General features: G+C 34.2%; 2 long non-coding RNA genes across 4 annotated transcripts; one reads left to right on the top strand and one right to left on the bottom strand.

Moving 5' to 3' along the window:
- Positions 1 to 3,631: 3,631 nt before the first annotated feature.
- Positions 3,632 to 6,641, bottom strand: LOC123662896. Its single transcript, XR_006744563.1, has 3 exons — positions 6,285 to 6,641; positions 4,213 to 4,284; positions 3,632 to 3,779 (listed from the first exon to the last, which is right to left on the bottom strand). It is a non-coding gene; the product is annotated as an uncharacterized LOC123662896 (long non-coding RNA).
- A 2,564-nt stretch (positions 6,642 to 9,205) lies between these two features.
- On the top strand, positions 9,206 to 13,057 carry LOC123662625. Of its 3 annotated transcripts, none has more exons than XR_006744526.1 (5): positions 9,206 to 9,619; positions 10,102 to 10,178; positions 10,837 to 11,827; positions 12,310 to 12,374; positions 12,917 to 13,057. It is a non-coding gene; the product is annotated as an uncharacterized LOC123662625 (long non-coding RNA). The 3 variants fall into 3 exon arrangements; XR_006744525.1 differs by having other exon boundaries at positions 9,206 to 9,338; XR_006744527.1 differs by lacking the exons at positions 10,837 to 11,827; positions 12,310 to 12,374.
- Positions 13,058 to 21,013: the final 7,956 nt, after the last annotated feature.

The raw sequence follows: 21,013 nt of genomic DNA on the forward strand, positions 1-21,013 counted from the left end.
CAAGGTAGGCGTTACTATTTGAAACACATTACAAGGTAGGAGTTATTATTTGAAAAGACTAAAAAAAAAGCAATAACTATTTAATCTTGTAGTTTTTTTTATACCTATAAATAGTATTTTGGTAGGTAAAGTACCAACAAAATCGTAAGCGCCCTCTAGTGTAGCTATAATAACTTTTGTTAGCACCATCTCTTAGGCAGCACAGATGTCTCATTTGCCTCCCAGTGATTTGTTAGAGTGGCTTATCCATACCCATATATTAGTGTATTATCTATGGTTCCCAGTGTACGGTAGAGAACTTGTTCCATGCGGGTCGCATTATTCTACAGATGTAGACTCTGGTGCTCTCGCCACGCGATGAATATGCGGAAAACCTCTACTGTTTGGTAAAAATACTCGATAAAGTAAAACAATAACATAGGTTAAGTGTACATTGTAAGTAGCAAATAAGTGTACATATATTGTAGCTAGAAAATAAGTGTACATATATTGTAGCTAGAAAATAAGTGTACATATATTGTAGTTAGCAAATAAGTGTAAATATATTAAAAATAATTACTATGTAAAAAATAAGTCTTTTAGAACAGAAGAGAGCAATTTCTCTATACATATCTGATAATTCAAGCACTGCCAACATTCAAGCCTTAACAGAACGTCAGTGGGAAATTCTCAAAGAGTGCATAACATTACTTAAACCATTTGTAGAAATAACTAAAATTACCAGCTCATCAATGTCCTCAATTTCAGAAGTGATACCTCACAGCAATTCACTACTAAAATATTTATTCAAGCCTGAAGTCCTATCACTGTGCCCCAACATAGTAGACATGAAACAAAAGCTCCAAGAGGAAGTTCAGAACCGCTTTTGTGAAATAGAAGACGACAAATACTTTTCTTTGGCCACTTTACTGGACCCTCGATTTATAGTAGGGGAGCCCAAGCGGATTTCCCATTTCAGGATTTACTACAGCGCGGCAGATTAATATACAGGGGATACATTGTACCCGGTTAAGTACCTCCACCAAATATGAGCCCCATATATAAAGCCGCCCGTGAAAGGTAAAGGATCAGATTAGTAAAAAAAATTGATCATCAAAAACTCTCGAGCGCGTCAGATTAAGGTAGAGTGAGTTAATTACATGCTAAAAAGTGTATGTTCCACTAATCTGACAATTTGAGGGTGACGTAGAGAAAGGGGAGGGCAGCAAAGTTGTAAAAAAACGTCACCTCGACTTTCTCGAGCGTAGATATATATTTTTTTTTTAAGGAAATAATTCAAGGATAACGAAAACGATTTCCGTAAGCCGAAATAACAAAAATTCGTCGCTAAACACAAGGACGCTATCACATTTTTCTACAAATATCAGTGTTTTTCAGGTACCATTTTAATTAATTAGGAGTCACCCTGCGAGGATGTCTTGGTTTCAAATGAAAAATAATATATTCAACTCCAGAGTAACACCATAAAAATTATATAGCCCCATACAAACTTTTCACACAAATACGTTTTAACCATCATAGAAATTGCAAAAAATTAAAAAAAGATGGGTCTGAATAAGAACCGGTATAGCTAAATACACTGCACTAAGAATACATCGACGTATCCGCTCTCTACAAAAAATTAGGCCCGAAAATTTCGAAGGTGCTTCCAGGTGTGCAAGCGTTCACTGGTTGAGATTTCAACCCAGCATTGTACCGACGAAGGAAAAGAAACCTTTGCAATATCTCATGAATTCAGAAATTTTCCAAGAAGCATTTCTGGATTTGGGACCAAAAGAGCATAATGTACAGGATTCTTTTACCATCATACAGTCTTTGACTTATCACTCGTATGAGTTGAAAAAGTTAGACGATGTCAATCAAGCCAGGATTGTCATCTTCAATAGGACGTACAAGGTAAAAGACAAATCACAACCCTTTTCCTTGAGTGTCTGGAATTACAACTTGCCACCCTGTGAATCGGAGTTACTCCAGCAAGTGTTACGCACAAGATTCATTGCATGGTTGTGGAGTAATGCACATAATACAAAAATTATTGATTTTTTACCAACAGACTATGTATGGAAAGCTGTCGACGGAATTTTCAAAATGGTCTGGTTTGCAGGTGATCAATTGCCGAAATCGTACGATGATGTAGTCATACCTGATATTCTTGAAGATACTCCAGAATCATATTTCTTTTCCCCGATAATTAAAAAAACACGTTATTCATTTAAAAAAATTGTTAAATATTTTAATGACTTTTTGTAAAAAGTGTTTTTGTAAACAGATACCTAATCTGAGGATGAAATCGAGCCAGAAGAGAAAGATAATTCTACTGATGAAGATGAAGATGATGATTATTTAATCAATTTAATTTAAAAAATTAAATTTTTTGAGCATTTTTTTTTTAAATATTTTCTTACAAATACAAGTAATCTACTTAAAAAAACATACACTTATTTATTTGCATGCTATTTCTAAGCTTTTCAATATATTAAAAAAAATTCAATATATTAAATAAATTAAGTTCAATGATTAAAAAAAGTAAAAATATTTTTTTGTCAGATTAGGCGAATCCCTCTAGATAATCGTCAAATTATGAGATAGCACGTCTAGAACATAAAGATGAACCATATATATCTTAATCTGACGCGCTTGAGTATTTCAAAATGGCGGATTTTTTATTGCACATTATAATAATGGCCGCGAGTTTGCGTCAGATTGAAATCGTCAGATTATTGAATGAGAGCTTTTTTTGGTGCACTTAACACCCCATTAGAAAATCTGACGAGCTCGATTAAATTTTTTTTCTTCATTTTTAACCCTTACGTACAGCCACCCGCATCGTGCAAAAGATCAGATTAACATACATACATTATTAAAAATACGTAGGACATTGATGCTATCAACATCTGACACGCTCGAGTATGCCCATGCAACAGTATTTTTTTTACATAATTAAAAAATCTATAGTCGCTTACTCCATCGATTAAAACGTAGATATATATTATATAAAAAAAAAATTTCTTATCATCTAAATTTTGCAACCTAATAGGTCTCTATGACGCTCGAGTAAATTCCCATTTAGCATCGTGGGCTCCCCTACTATTAGATTAAGATTTTTTTTAATCCAGAAAAAAGTGAACTGATAAGGAAGATGCTATTCTTAGAATCAGTTAAAAGAAGTGACTTTGCAAAGAGTTCCAGCAGCAGTGAAGAAAATGAAATGAATGTTAACATTTCAAGACCTTCACAAGATGCTCATGTAGCTTTTTGGAATTGCTACGAAGAACTAACTTCTACCAAGCCACCAGAACGTGAAGATTCTAAAAGTCCCATCGCTTAAGAGTTAGATCGCTATGTAAGCGAGACTTTGTTGCCGGGAGACCAGAGTCCATTCGAGTGGTGGGCAGGACATAAAACAAGATATACACTTTTGTCACATTTGGTACGTGTGTTCTTATGTGCACCTGCAAGCACCGTGTATAGCGAGCGCTTATTTTCAGAAGCGGGCAATATCTACGAAGGAGAAAAGGAACAGATTATTACCTACACTGGCAGAGAATCTTAGTTTTCTACATCATAATTTACCCTTGATTATTTATAAATATTAATTAGGTACTTAACGTTTTAAATTAATAAAATAATGTGACTTTTAAAATGTTGTTTTATTTAAATTTTGACTCTTAAGTATTTTAAATCAACCACTCGGTCACTGGAACCGAGTTATTCGGCCGAGTACTCGGCGCATCTCTACTTCCAATGAATATGGCTATTCAGACACCACATTAAGTGAACTAAAAGCAGTTATTGGATTACTCTTCTTAGCTGGATTATTCAAACCTGGAGGACAAAACCTAAAAGATTTGTGGGCAAATGACGGAACAGGCATCGACATATTTCGATGTATTTAATTCACGAAGTATGACACATTTTGACTATAGAAAACCTATATATCACAGACTACAGTAAACTATATACGAAGGAAATAAAAACAAAATGTATGCACTGCTAGATCAGCTTCAGGATTATATTCAAAATTTGCAAATAAAAAGTGTCACTAAAAGGAAAATTATAAAAGATGGTCGACCAACTTACGTTAAACGCGATTTTATAAAAGAGTTGTAGAAACAAAATGTAAACCTGGTTTTATTGGAGCATTAATAAATATATCAAGTTTAAAGTCATTTTATGAACGACTAATCGAAAAAGATAAATGTTTCTACCTACCTCCATACTTGCCAGGATCACCTGGAAATATTTTTCTGCTGCGTCAGGATGCATGCAGGCCATAATGACAACCTTAACGTGAAACAATTTAAGGGCATATACTGAAAATTGTTAACACATTTAGAAATTAGTAGTCTGGAAACTGGAAATTGTATTCCGCTAGAGAACATGGCAATATTGAGGTGTACTTCCGCAACACAGATTATTAATTCAACAGCTTCCTCATACCGTCTAGAAGATACTGACGAGTCTAAAAATGAATCTTTGGGTTTTTCATGGGGATGTGGACCAGTTAGCACAATAATTGGATGTACCAATTTTCAATGACATGAAACAGTAATTAATGGATAAATTGCTGGATGTTCATACACCATGTTAAAATAATTAATAATGTAAGCCTCGCTTAAGACGTTTATTGTCTACTGAAAAACAAGATTTTCACAAATTAATTGATTAAAGAGACAAAGGAGGTTTATTTTCCTTCCACTGATACATATGAGGTTTGTACAGCAGGTAAAATTATAAAAAGAAAAATTTTAAAAGAAAAAGTTATGATTAAAACACAAAATGATTTTACATATGTAACTTCAGATTTTAAAAAGTTTTAGTGATAACCAAACGATTTTTATGCAATTGGAGGAAGAACATCAATTTTTCGGAAATGATCACAGAGTGAATCTGGTGAAGTACCTGATAGAGAAATATTTAATGGTACGATTGCACTGTATAGCAAAATTAGAAACTAATTCTCGACATGTAGAAGCTAAACGGCAATTTAACAAGGAATTAGTGCAAAATAAAGGTGGTTAATTTTTTTTTGGCAATAGTTTTACTGTGATTGTAATAAATATTTTGAATTGTGTTTTTTTTTTTATCTTTCTAATGAAATAAATATGATACTACTGAAAAAAAAACTAAAGTTTTATTATCTAGTGTGTTAAGCAGTGTACAGTCCACTTAAACCTTATCAAACAAAAACAAAAGTAATACACGAAGCAAAGTGAGGACGGACCACTAGTTATAATAATCTTGACATATTATTTCTTTTATTATTTTAACGAAAATTTTAATTTAATAAAACATGAGATCTCTTGATTCTGTACAGTGTATATGAAAATTTAAGTGTTTAATAAACAACTTAATTAAACAATCGTTCAATCCTAATGCAAACCCAAAGTATTCATTGATTTACAAATCCATGTATCCAAATAAAACTTTAGAACCTATTGACGTAAAAAGACATTTAAAAAAATACAGGGAGTTTTTTTCTTTTTAGGGTATCATTATACAACACATAGATACACATGTCCTTACAGTGCCATTTCTAGTCGCCACGCATACATGAATGAAAAGTGGTTTCATACTTTATGTTGCACATACCCCATCTGCCTTTTGTTTAATTAATCTGAGACATGTACAATTAGAATCTGACCTCAACTTACTCGTAAGAACGAAGCAAACGTCTTTTGTATCGAAACTTTACAATTATTCGTAACACAAATTACATTTGCTCGGATACCAAGCCGGTTGAGATTGGCACGCCAATTTCATTGCAAACGATATCAAAAGTATTTACCTTTATCAAAAACAGGTCGTGAATTCGTGATCGATTAGGCGATGTAACTTTGAACTGGGGTACAATTTACGGCAAAATTTTAAATATCTTTTATTTACCTTATTCGAATAATTAGGCCAACTAACAATAAATGTAATAATTTTGGGCTAAAATTATTACAATTACTTAATTAACAAATAAAAACAATAGCTTTTAAAGTCAAACTACGTCAAACGGCGCTGGTTTAAGGAGTATTACTATACTCTGTGGTTTAAGGTTATGTCACCTGTTTGTTTTTGTAGTAATGTGTAGTAATCGAATATTTGTGTAATCTAAATGTAATCTGTCGGTATTATATAAAATGAAACGTTATAATTTTATATTAAACAATGTACTTAGTATATAATAAAATTAAAAAATATAATAAAGGTATGCCCAAACAAAACATAAGAAAATTAGTGTCATAATATCAGTCAGATAAATTAAAAAAAAAAACATTGAAAATAAAATTACTTACTACTTTATATTTCTGGTAAAAAATGGCAACCCAAAATAGCTTTCTCCAAATTCCTCCGTGCCAGTACCTCTATGCTACATGGCCAGTACAATGACATTGAGCTAATTTGGGCTGAAATTAAAGGTTATGCAGCCCGTCATAATACTTCTCCACAGTATGGCATAAAAAAGATGAACATGCTTTTAAACGAAGCATGTGAAAAGTCACAAGAGATGACTGGATGAAGATGATCTGAAAAACTAAAAAGATTATATTTGATGACTTTGACCGCGATATCCGTATAAATACTATGATTGACAATAATTTGATTATACACGTTAGTGAAAATGACAGCGACTCCTCAAGCGAATTGGAAGATTAAATTGCTTGACAAAGTCTTCATTGTTTAAGGCTTAAAACTATGTATGTCATAACATACATTTTCCAAATAAACAAAGCATTTTTTTCGCTTCGTTACATTCAGAAATTACGATTCAATTCAATTAATTGATTCATGAAAACTTATTTACATTGTGAATATTTATTGAATATTTTGAAATCATCATCATCACATCATTATTACAGCCTATACAGTCCACTGCTGGACATAGGCCTCCACAAGTTTACGCCAAAAATAACGTGAACTCATGTGTTTTGCCCATAGTCACCACGCTGGGCAGGCGGGTTGGTGACCGCAGTACTGGCTTTGTCGCACCGAAGACGCTGCTGCCCGTCTTCGGCCTGTGTATTTCAAAGCCAGCAGTTGAATGGTTATCCCGCCATCGGTCGGATTTAGATGTTGTCATTTTTTATAGGTATTATATTGAAATATAATACCTATAAAAAATGACAACATATAAATTAAATTGAATAAATATGTATGTATAATGAATGCAATAAATAACGTTTTAAATATTATTAATTTTATTTATTGTATATCACTAGTCATGACGAATTGACATGTTTTAGAAACGCATTCTTTGAGCGGCCTAACTTTAGTCTTGGGTAGCACATGCACGATATACTAAAAGGTTACGTTATTTAGTAAGGTTCGAAATGTAATAGTACCAAACGTCAATCGCTATTCGGACCTAATCGGACAAACTACACTGTAACAGTACTATCAACTTGAACTACGTTCACCGCGGTCCGGGGATTTTGTATTGTACGTCTATGTGTCCGAGTATTACACTGTCCGATTGTCCGACTGTCCGAGATGATTTTATTCGAACGACATTCGTCAGCTCTAAAATGAAACAGAGGTATATAGCAGAACGGTACAAACGAACGATTAATGTTGAATGTGTTAAATCATCAGAGTTACATCGCGTAGCGCATCCTATTCATTTCGCGTTTTAATATCCCCTTTTAATCAAAGTTTTATGAACGTAACGTAAACTAATTCCTTTTACGTAAAAGTAATTTTTTTTTGTTAGTTTTTGTGTAGCGTAGGTAAGTAAAAATTGAGAATTTTAGTGATTTAAAAAACCTTTTAAATACACTTTTACGTAAAATGAATTTGTTAACGTTATATTTATGGAAATCAAATAATGTGTATAATGAGATTTGTTATTTCACAATCGTATCTTAAGTGCTAGAAGACAAAAAAAAATATATCAAAATGATAAAACAAAACGTATTAGACCAATGTGCCTAGTGCGAATTTTATTCACAGAAACATGACAGACACGCGTTTATACGTAAATATTATTTTGCATGGGAATTTAAACAGTGCAGCCTAGACGATAAATATACGATACCTATAATCTATACGATACAATCAATACAGAGTCATCTAGCGGCAAACGCGAGAACTAGGTTGAAATCCCGAATTTCCCATACAAAATGAAGTTAAAATTTACGCCCGTTATTGCGAGACGAATTAAACAAAACTCCCACTAGGCACTCTGTACACTGTTTTGTAGCCAGGTACTACTCTAAGTAGTAATAGTATGGATAAGGTGTACTGTACTAGTACATATTTTAAGAATAGAGTGCGCACCTGATAAACGTCCGTTTAAGCCCAACACTTGAGTTTTGACGCTGCAGCTAATTCTAAGCCTCCTGTTCTGAATCCTGTCATAAATTCCTCTTGTCCGTTATCCACAATTTTTGACCATTTTCCTTAATTCCTGCACGTCATTGGCAATGTACTAACGTGCAGTCCATAAAAAAAATTCTTAGCCTATCAAGTGGTTTATCTGTGTCAGTGTTTCAAACAGTGTTGCCAGAAGGTTACATTTTTTACATTTTACGTAACTTTCGATCAGTTCATGTAACATGTATGTAAGAAACAATTTCAGTTAAATTTAAGTAACTTTTCAAAAATTACAAAAGAAATAAAAATAAAAAAATCTTAAAAAAACGAACAAACACTGCAATATTTACGAAACCATACGAAAATTTAAAAAACTCGCTTAACTGTTTTCAACAATCTATTAGTGATTATCACATAATAGAGATGGCACTCCTGTTAACATGTTGATTTATGTATATTTTTATAGGACTAAATCACACATATATTCTATTTTGTTGAAATAATCTTATTTAGTAAACAAATATGGCGTACTTTCAACCACTGACAATAGAGTAGTATAATTATATTGATAAATATATACTTTTTTAAATTATTGTGTACAAGAAAATATAAAATAATAATAATTTTTGATCTCTGAGCTGAAAATTACATGAGCAATTTTATGAGTGTGAATGTAGCAAACATCAGAAAATTAAAAAAAAATGCATTTAAAATTTTAAATGCGCATTTTTATAAAATTTTGTTTTATTAATTATTTACTTCACTTGTTAATAATTATAAATTTGGCTGATGACTGCTACATTCAGACTCATAAAATTACCACTACGTAAGTTTTAGTTTAAAAATGTAACTTTTCATGCATGCCAACGTAACTTTCGACAAAAAACACTCTGGCAGCACTGGTTTCAAATGACATTTAACAAGATTACTGAGATTCTGAGATTGACATCGTAAATATTTTTTAAATACTTGAAAGTATTCTCTGCTATCGTTGTTCTGTGGCTATCGTACGCAAGTATGGCGGCGCCTAAATACAGGTGTTGTGTGCTATACTACTATACTGTGATGCAACAAGCTCCAATTATAGACTATTTTGCATGCCCTCAAATGTTCATTTAAGGAATCTATGGCTGTCGCTATTGGTTCCGACCAGCCCTAATTTACTAGGACTAACCGAGAACCAATTGTTTTAAAAAAATGTGTCTGTGAAAGACATTTTGACGAGACTCAATTCGATAAAGCTGGTGTTAAAATACGCTATTCATATCCATGTCTATTCACGGAAATGGAAATTGCTCTAGGCATACCTCTTGCTAGGGTAAGCATTTATAACTCCTACCTTATAGTTAGTTATGACCTTTTAGTTAGTCCTACAACAGCAGTCTTATTTTCTTACTATAAGAGGTACAAAAATTGGACAGCTTACTTTTCATCCAATTTTCTATTATTTTATCTTCTATTACTTTACTAATTTATGTCATCTACCTTTATGCATTCACTGCTGAATAAACCGTTTTCAACGGAAACCAAGTCAACAAATACTTTCATATAAATCATTAAATAAATTTATGTAGTAGGATTAAAGTCCTTTGTGAGACTGATGTTTTCTCCATAGCTGATAAAGATGGTTGATCTCCTACTCACAGCATCAACTCAAACCACCTACTACTCGAATCTCTGTGTAGAAGCTGGTTTAAGTTGAATGCTAGAAGTCATCCAAATTAAATTTTCATGTTTTTTTATCCTTAAATGGATAATTCTACTTCTTTTTCTTAACATTTATGTGTATATTAATTTTAGGGTGGATGACCATAGTTACTGTCAGGGCTATGAACATGAATCTGATAATTCAATTGGTAAACCAGTTACCATGACAGGTATGTAATATTAAGAATCACTAATTTTTTTGTTCCTATATTTAGTACTAGTTAGCTACACTATTACTGCTTTGCAGCCGAGTCTGCAACCTTGGAAGTACTCACTTAGCACTGTTGTGATAGCACATTTTGTGAAGTTGGCACAACCAAAGGTTGTTTCTAGTTTGTTTGTACCACCTGTAACGTATATTTTTATTCTTCGTTCATTCTCTTAACAATTATTTTGTTTCATCGAAATATTATTCTTCATTGCTAGGCATTTCTCTATTAGCATATTTCGTGTGACGTAGGGCTGCGTAAGCAACTATTGGTGGGGTTCGCGGTGTAGATTAGGCTCTGCACTATATAAGCGCTGGTGCTTCCTTCCTTTTCCTTTGTCTTCAGCCTTGGTTAGGTTCACGGTGCGATTTTGTTGGGTAAGTTGTTGTAATATTAAATACTTTTATTTAATTGTAATTATTAACTTACTCTTGTTTTAATTGCGAATATGTGTGTAGATTGTGTGTGTAAGATTAATTTTATTTGCTCTAAAGTTTATTGTTTTGTTAAATTATTGTAAAATGTTAGGATGTGCTTGTCTTTATGAGCCATTTCCGTGTCAACCCAGAGACGTTGGGGGTTGACTACGAAGGGCTCACTTTCTGGTGTGACCTTCCAGGGTCCTTGGCATAGCGGATACGTGTGGTACCGTTGTTGCCGGTGATACCACGTGACACGATTTTGTGGGTTGTCTGCTAGGACCCCAACATCTACGATAAAGAACTCCTCAACCTCTTCGGATCAGTATCGGGATTCTTTCTTCTGGCCGAGCAAAATTTTTTTAACCTCAGCTGACCTCGTGATGGAGATGGAGTCCTGGAAGTTGGACTACTGAACTCGAGAGACTGGCGGGTGATCATCCAGGGAGTTTCTGCCAAGCTATGAGTCATGGAGACCGCTATGATAAGTGACCACAGTTAACCTCCACCCACGTGTCAGAAATAATTCGAACCCACAGTGTAGTTTAAATGAATATATAGAATGAAATTATGAATAAAATCTAGAATTTATTGAAGTACGGGGTAAATTATTGAAATGGATAGAAAGCTTTTTAAGACAAAGAACATTTCGGGTGAAAATTGGCAACTCATTTTCTGATGAAAAAGAAATATTGAGCAGCGTGCCCTAAGGTTCTGTGCTTAGTCCGGTCCTATTTATTATTTATAAGTTTGACTTTCCTAAGTGTTTGACATGCAATGTGAGCATGATTTGCTGAGGATACAAAGATTTTTGCAAATCCCCTTAAAGCATCTGAGCGTCTTCAGTCTCACTTATCGCAAATAACAAACTGGTCAAATGAGTGGCTTCTTAAACTGAATGTGGACCAGTGTAGTGTATTACATATAGGTACTCGAAATCCTCACCAGCCTTATGAAATAGAAGGAATACTTTTAAAAAAAGTCAGCAATCAAGTCGACTTGGGTATACATATCACTGAAAACCTTAAAAGGGAGCACCACATCGCAGCTATAACTAAAAAGGCAAATAGCTTCGTCTACATCATAAGGAAAGCTTTTGGACATCTTACACCATGCATAGATATTCACTTCCATCAACCAGCTAGATTGAGGTTTGATATTCAGAAGCTATATCAAAACCTCAGAAAATAGGTAAGTGTTTTTAATGCTTTAATTCATTATAGGGTTTTTACAATTGATGGTTAACTCCCAAAAATTAAGTTTCTGAATAATGTACTGAATATATTGTATCTTAATGTCTCATATTAATTATTGTCCTATACAAGGATTTTATAAAAAATAATAAGACTGTATTTTAGGTAAGTGAAATGTTTTTAGCATTCTGTACATCTTTGTTACTTTATGAAGAAAATAAATTGTATTAAAAGCATATTTTATTAAACCTACATACACATTTTATAGTCCACCTTGCATCAAGTAGCTGCTTTGTCAGTTTATCTACATCTATTCAGAAATTAACTTAATACAATAAGATCTATTATTGTGTTTATTAAGGGATATTGTGAAAATAGCTGTTGGTAGTTAATACATAAACTAGTGGATCACATACATGTATGATAAGTATAATAGTTTTATTTATTTTCCATCTAAGTTTGTATTGTTTCTTATTATAGAAGTATCCTCCAGTATCGTTTCTGAGATGATAAACACGAAGATTCTGAGACTCGAATGAGCGCAGGTATCATATATATATATTTTTTTTTTAGGGGCAAACAGGCTGTTTAATCACCAGATGTTGAGTGGTTACTGATTCCCTTACACATTCCTACAAACAAAGGTTTCTTCTTCTTCTTCTTCTTCTTCTTCTTCTTCTTCTTCTTCTTCTTCTTCCTCTTCCTCTTCCTCTTCCTCTTCCTCTTCCTCTTCTTCTTCCTCTTCCTCTTCCTCTTCCTCTTCCTCTTCCTCTTCCTCTTCCTTCCAACTTCCAACCTGCAGCACCTGCACCATTATTATTTTTTAATTAATTTTGAATTTTTATTTATTTATATTTTTTATTACTTTTGGTAAAAAAGATATTCATATTTTATAAAAATGTAATTCGTATTTAAATATCATTAAAAAAAAAAACACGATTTGTTGGAGCGCCCATCAGTTTTTGAGAAGCAATTACACTCAATCTTGTAATTGTATAATTTGTATCAATTTTTAATTTATCGTAATTTTTTATTTTTATTTTATACATTGCCTTTGTTATACATCGTTCGTTTTATATTGTTTCAGAGATCACAAACATTTTCATTGTGACAGTCATTTTACTGATGAGGACACAGAGGAGCGGTTATGATCTATGCAACGAAATGAAATGGATCTAAATTTTACTCAATGTGCTTTACAACATGAGATAGTAAATTTTTGTTTGTCCTTTCTCCGTTTTATTTATCTCTATGGTAATAATACATTATTAAATAATTGTTTGTTTAAAAAAATACCTAATTCAATTTACATCGACAAGTATATTACAATTTATTGATAACTTAAATGAAATGAAATGAAAACATTTATTTCGTCATAAGGTGATATACACACTTAACGAAAGTCAAAATAATGTCAACTACAAAAATAAAATTACAAATAAATTAAAAAAAAATCGACAATAATAAAAGAAAGTTAAGGCAGCAAAAAAATCAGACAAATAACCCTATCAGACCCACGATGAAACTAAACAAGATATTGTAGAAAAATATCGATATATATTATCGTTGAGGATCACAGAAAACAGCAACTGAACTTTTTCAGGGATACTATGTTGTTTTCATGATTTTTCAGGGGGCGTACAATTGTATCAACTTGGGCCTTAGTCATTCAGAGTCACAATTGTGACGGTCACATTTGTGTCGATGTGGGCCCAGTTCAATCCAATCCATGTCACAATTGTGACGGTCACAGTCGTGTCGATGTGGGCCATATTAATAGTGTCTTTTTATTGTAACCTTATTAAGTTATTATATTTTTATCAAATATTTATGAGGTAAGTAAAATAAAAATAATTAATATACTTGGTATTAATTATAATTGGTAAACATGTGGTAAACATTTCACCAAATTTAACATAGAACTTAAAAGAAAAATCATAATTTTGGCTGGATCTACTGGTGCAATCGGGCAACCTGCATTTTCGAGGAGCTTTCAGCGTGTCAAATATCGGCCAGTGATTGTAGCCATCATATCGTTTGTCAGGTGCTGGCAGAACCGCAGGTTTATACTCGGAGCTTGTCAGTATCGGAGCTTGTCAGTATCGGAGCTAATTCGAAGTCTTCGCGAGCTCTTTTTCGAGTCGGTCCACCTAATAAATACTCCACAATCGACAAACGGAAAGCCAACAAGTCTATGACTTCATTTTTACGCATATTGGCTTTTCGTGCATCTTCTCGATACTCAAACCACGAGTTAACGATGGCGAGATCAAAGAGATCACTTTTACAGTCCATTTCTTGGTTTTGAACCATGTTCTGTAGTTTTTAATCATTTGATCGCACAAGTCTATGCCTCCCATGTTGCTGTTGTAGTTGGCGACGACAGAAGGACAAGGAATGGTTTTGTAAGTTCGTGTTTTTTTTTCCAACGATTTACAGTAGTACTTGGCACAGCTCCGTGTATCGTTGAGGCCATCAAAACACTTTTGTTGTCTTTCCACTTAACCGTGCATAGTTTCCCATCTGGACTGCAAACTTCTTCCCACTCCTCGTTTCATCGCTTGATCATTTTTAAACGTATACCAGGATCTCTTGAATCTATTTGACATTATCGTACCCGTTCCATCGAAATTGCGTTCAATTAGTTCTTCTAGCAAACCAATCGTGATAAAATAACGATCGAAAAATAAACTTCCGCCTGGTAACGTCCTTGTCAAACGTAAAACAACCGCAGGACCTAAGCCAAATGACCTGTCTGGTAAGTCCGTTGTCTGGCCTTGGTAGATCTCAAAATCTAGAGTCAATCCTTGTGGAGTGGTAACTAGGAAATTTTTCAACCCTACTGGTCTAGGCTTGTTGGCCACATACTGTCTCTGTGAGCACTGACCCGTGAACGGTATCATTTGTTCATCCACCGAATAAGTAAGTTTTGCTCTCGCGTGGTAATGAATGACAGTGGTTCCTGACCAAATCTATGACAGGTTGCACCTTCCATAACTTATTGGAGGATCGTTCATTTTCATCGACGCTGTTAGGATCGGTGACATGTAAGTTGACCCGTAACACGAAAAAACGCTCACGGGACATAGCATTAGCTATTGGATCATATCGAAATTTTTGATGCCAATACATTTTCATTCGAGAACACTTAATGCAACTCATAATACCGTGCACTGCAAAGAATTTTTTAATTTCATTAGGCGTGCATTGCGGTTTCATTTGCTGCCCCTTTTGGGCCATGTAATATTGCGCAGTCACCATCGCAAACTTTTCATACAAACCAGCATTAAAATAATTTTCGAAGTATTGCGCAGGCGATTTGGGAGTTTCATTATTTGAACTTTCTTGAATTTGAGTAGTGGTCTTCCCTGGAAATCTTTTTTTTAACCACTTACCCTCTTTTTGATTGGGGTCCGCCCTCCCTCCTCCCAAAGACGATAGTGGTGCATCATCCTCGGAGGAGTAAGAATCTTCGTCATCTTGCACACATGCCTCATCATCGTCTTCATCAACATCTTCCAAGTCAGACTGTTCCAATAACTCCCTAATCGTATCATCATTGAGGCTTAATAATGATCTAGCCATTGGGACGCACTATGTACTTGGGCCCGTAGGTAGTGACACAATTGTGACGGTATTCTTCAGCGACTCTTTTTTTTCAGAATTACCTAAAAATACAAACAAATTTATTCACTATTGCGTAAAACACTTCACAATTAACTTTTACTCACAATGACAATATAGAAATAGCATTATTTTACGGAAATAATAATTACACGCAGATTGACCCACTGCAACGGCGAGGGCGAAATGAATCCGTTTAAATTTGAACTTCGAGACGCTTGCTACCTGTCTCACTCACATCCGTAGATAGAGCATATCCGTCACAATCGTGCGGCCGTGGGCCCGTTTAAGTAAGTCTTTAAATACCGCGAAAATTTAACTTTAAGTGAATGTCACAATTGGATTGGGGTGGGCTGAAAGGGATAAAGATTTATATCTTAACACTGGGTACATTACAAACTTAGGTAATATACCCAGTGTTATGTGCAACCTTAACTTAGTCGAAATAATCGAAATATTAAGTTAATTTAAATTTCTAATGTCTCGGTAGACATTACCTTAGATTATGTTAAAGTCGGAGGAAAAAAAACTCTCGGTACTCTTAAAAATTTAAAGTCATACACAAGACATAAAGTAACAAGTATGACCATGAAATGATCAGGACAAACACGAGACAGCCAATCGTGTGCGTCGAAACCACCACATGTCACGCTCACAATATTTTAACTATATCTATTTACAGATTGAGATCAAAGACCTAGCCTGCTCAAACTTTATTCAATTCCATGCCTTTTTATCATTAAGATATTCATTGATGTTATAATAGGCTTTTCTACATAAAGTTCGCTTAATAATTTTTTAAACTTTAGTAAAGGCAGAGATTGAAGCGCAGCCGGAATCTTATTGTATAATAAGATAGACATTCCTATAAAGGAACTACTTTTTTTCCTGAGCCGGCATTTAGAAAATATTAATTTGTGGTCGTTCCTGAGTATTACATCATGCGAGGCATGTTGATCACTACGACTAACAAATAAATACCTATTTTTCCGTATGTACATTATATTTTCATAAATATACTGCGATGCAAAGGTCAGGATGTTGATCTCTTTAAATTTCTCTTTCAGAGATTCTTTACATTTTATTTTGTAAATATAAATAGGGATAGCCCTTTTCTGCAAAATAAAAATAAAATTAATATCAGCCGCATTGCCCCATAGCAAAATGCCATAGGACATTATACTATGAAAGTAGCTGAAGTAAACTAATCTAGCTGTATCGACATCTGTTAATAACCTTATCCTTTTAGCCCTGTACGCTGCAGAACTCAGTCTATCCGTCAATTGACAGATATGGGGTCCCCACTACAACTTAGAATCAATGGTGATTCCTAGAAAAACGGTTGAGTTAACTAAGTTCAATTTATCATTATTGAGTTTTGGATGCATATCAATTTGTTTTACATTTGAGCAGAAAATTTGATACAATTAGTTTTTTTAGTATTGAGAAGTAAGTTATTCACACTAAACCAGTGCACCAGTTCAGAGAGAGCATCGTTTAAATCGTTATAGTTGGTTTTTTGTCTACGTAATTTAAATATAAATGAAGTATCATCAGCAAACAATACAATCCCATGCTTCTTCTCTACTAAATACGGTAGGTCGTTTATGTATATTAAAAACAAAAATGAACCAAGAGTTGAGCCTTGTGGCACACCCATCTGTATATGAGACCCAGACGACTTAGTACCATTTACTTCAACCCTCTGAGTTCTATCACTAAGATAAGAACTCAGAAATTTTAGTGCGGTATTTTTAATGCCATAGTGACTGAGTTTCCTGATTAATGTGTTACGATGAACACAGTCAAATGCCTTATATAAATCACAAAATACACCTAAAGCATCACGCAACTCCTCCCAGCATTGACTATCGAAGTAAAAAGCTCGACACCGGCATCAGTTGTTGAGCGTCCTTTAGTGAAACCGAACTGCTTGTTATGTAAAGATTATTTGTTGTGAAATAGTTTAAAAGCTGACCGAGAATCACTTTTTCAAATATTTTACACTCACAATCACATTTTCAATAATTTTATCTACAGGCAGGTAGAATAGAAATGGACCTGTAATTTGTTGGATCTGTATGACAACCGGACTTAAACAAAGGTATAACTTTACTATGCTAAGTAGGGTGCTATGATATCAACAATTGTACCAATAATTTTTACAGATATACCCCAGAAGTCAGCGGTGTTTTTAATTTCTAAAGTTTTAAATATTTTAACAATTTCATTAGCATCTATGGGTTTAAAAATAAAATCATCTTTGCACGCATTCACATTTTATTTAAGCAACGATTCAGCGACTTCGGGCGATGATATAAGCTAACTCTTCCGAATGTAATCAAAATAAATTAAAGGACCATGACGCAACAAGAACCAGAATTCGAAAAAAAAAGAATCATCTAAATTGATGCAAATAGTAAAAAGTTGATAATATTTTTAGGAACCAGAAGTAGTAAGGGTTAAAAAAGAAGGCGAGCACACAATGTTTCGTACCACTTATATTATTGACTAAAAGATTACAACTTACTTAAATAACTACGATAATGATAAACAATTATAATACCGAAGAGAAAACAATTAACCACGAATTGACCACTAATTAACTGCCTAAATTACGACGAGCTAACCGACTATTCTCGCACCTTACTGCTACACGCACCCGAGCACCGTTATACACACCCGAGCACCGTTACACGCACCCGAGCACCGTCGAGGAAGAGAACAAGGCCTTAAGCCTCGGGACGACCGCTTTTATACCCCTGTATTGGCCGTTGGCGTCGCTCGACTTTGATCGGCCAAGCTCGTGCCTTCGTGCTTCATTGCAGCTCGTCGTACTACAGATTATAAAAATCTTGTTGGTAACGTTTTGAAAATCATACTACATAAACTAAATAATTAAAATAAAAATTAATTTTCTTGACGATCCTAATAATATATTATACATAAAAAAACCAGACAAATTGAGAACCTCGTATCCCCTTCCTGTTGGCTCTTAGTACGGTCGCATGATACTTTTATTCATTTTTTGAGTCTATCTCAGCACCACCGGCAGTGGGATTTCTTGTGGGAGCGCGTTGATTCTGAAACTCCAAATTAGCTGGTAGCGGGCGTATGACTCGTCAACGTTTAGATCGTCTCGCAGATAAGTCAGCATCGTCAGCATCCGATTCCGCGATAGACGGCGGTGTTTTGTATTCATCGTCTGTCGTTGACGACTGTGTTTCGGAGCTCGATGGAACCTTTGGTCTCGTTTGTGGGTGACGTCCTCTGGCTTTATTCATTTTATCTTTTCGTTATTTATCATTTTTGTGACGTATTAATCGTATTTAAAAACATTTTTAAATAATAAATTAAATGACAAGATAAAAAAGTCTAGGACTGCCTACCCGGACGCCCTCCCTGAATATCAACCGTAAATGGGTTCCTCTGCGATGCAAAAAAATGGTGTAGCGTTAATCGACAACCTTTTTCGTCCATATTATACAGGCGTTCCGGGTGGTTGAAGTTATTTAATTTATTATAGATATTTTTAACAGCCTCAAAATGTTTTATGATAATTGGCTTGTTAAGCTTTTGTGCTCTTGCAGGATTTAGCAACTGAGCCCTTCGAGCGATATTTCAGAATTGCGATTGACAAAATTTTTAAGCCATTTTTTTCCAGCAATATTCTTTATATCATTAAAAGGATTTGGTATACGATTTGCTTTACAGAATTCATAAGCCTGCTTATGAACAATTTTAGGAGTTAATGGCATTTCTATCTGAGACAATCTAACTATTCTATTTAAATCCTTTTCTTGTCATCTACTAAGAATGGGGGTACGAACAGTTATTTTCTTCATGGAACCAGATTCTATGTGTTTCATAATGTTCGCCTTGGTATGCCATATGTTGTAGCAGCATTTAGCTGTTATATTTGACTGCTGTTTATTGCTTGAAGAGCCGATTTTAACTGTGTTTATATCCATTCTCCACGACCTTATTTTAACTAGAGGGTATATTTGGATCTGCGATAAAAAAAATAACAATAAATAATAATATTAAAAAAAATATTTATTTGACCAAGTACTGACTGCGCCTGACGTTGCTTAACTTCGGTGATCGGACGAGAACCGGTGTATTCAACGTGGTATGGACGTTGGCGAAAAAGTATCCAATACTGTACAATTTCATAACCAGCCAAACTGCGTGACAGTTTATCGGCAGAATTAATGCTTGGCAACATATATTATACAATGTTCAATTTCATTTTCTTATTATTTTTTTATTTAACAATTTATATAAACTAGGATAACACTATGAAATAGCTCTTATAGATATTTCCAGCGTCTCCTGGTTAATATGCTTATAGCTACGTCGAAAAATTGAACTGAGGTTTACGCTTAGGGGGGTGCACACGATAGGACAGGAAAAGTAGATCATGGTAGGAAAATGATGCGGAAAGTTGGCCATGAACTGGAATATTATCAATCGAAGACGCAATCATTAAATCTAATAGAGAAGAGGTGCAATCAGGAAAATGATGAGTCGTAGCAGTGGGTAAGAGATGAAGGTTGGAAGATTGTTGTAAGGCACGTAGTTTACGAGCACGAAAGTTGTCTTACATTAGACAAGTGTTAAAATCGCCCATTATAATAACATGTTGATAAATGGCACGGATGTATTATACATTTATCATAAAAATGTTATCTAACATCTTTAACATATTTAACCCTTAATTGGGATTGAGCAACACGGTGAAGTTATATAGTAACTGAGGTTGTTTATGTAATATAGATAGAGCAATAAACAAGCACACTAGTTTTTTGATATTTTTATTACTAAATAAAAAAAAATTGTGTGGGAAATATGTTCCTTCGGCCTTCGTAGAACCTGTGTGTAAAGTGTAATGCGGAAAATAATTTTCATGTATCTTGTTCAAAATTATTTCCCACATTATCAAAATTACAATGAAAACTTTCAAAACATGGAGCTGGACATAATGGCACTTCACATATACTGCAAATGTATTTTGAACGTACTTCTTTGTTACGAGTGCTGCAAAAACGGCATTTTCTAAACTTATTCTTGGCGTAGGGTTTCCAATATGTGAAAGCTGAAGCTCATTAGGCACACCTTACACACCACCATTTTTGTTTTTGAATACTGGTGGCCTTCTTGTCCTGCTGGAAAAAGTGTCTATCAGCGATCGACCTAATCGCAGTCTGAAATCTCTATGTGTGTTCCTTCTGCCAAAGTGACTTAGCATGTACAAAATATAGGCATTTGATCATTGCAGATTTAAGCAAAAACCAAAAGTGTCTATGCCAAAACTTCTTTAGGGCAGTAAGCTGTAGTAGCAACAAAGATATCTTTAGTGTCTTTCCACTTTATCATAGATATATGCCTGCCATAAAAAATATAAACTTACCAGCATTGAGACGTGTTTTTCTCATTTTTTTACTGTAAGCTTCTGGTAGACCTTTTCGGTTACTTCGGATTATTGCCATAACATAAAGGACAATGGCAGATCCCCTAACAAATTTTTTGGCATAAATTTCTAGCGTCTGCTAATGAA

The sequence above is a fragment of the Melitaea cinxia genome, chromosome 19 (assembly GCF_905220565.1).
Source record: "Melitaea cinxia chromosome 19, ilMelCinx1.1, whole genome shotgun sequence".
Lineage (NCBI taxonomy): Eukaryota > Metazoa > Arthropoda > Insecta > Lepidoptera > Nymphalidae > Melitaea > Melitaea cinxia.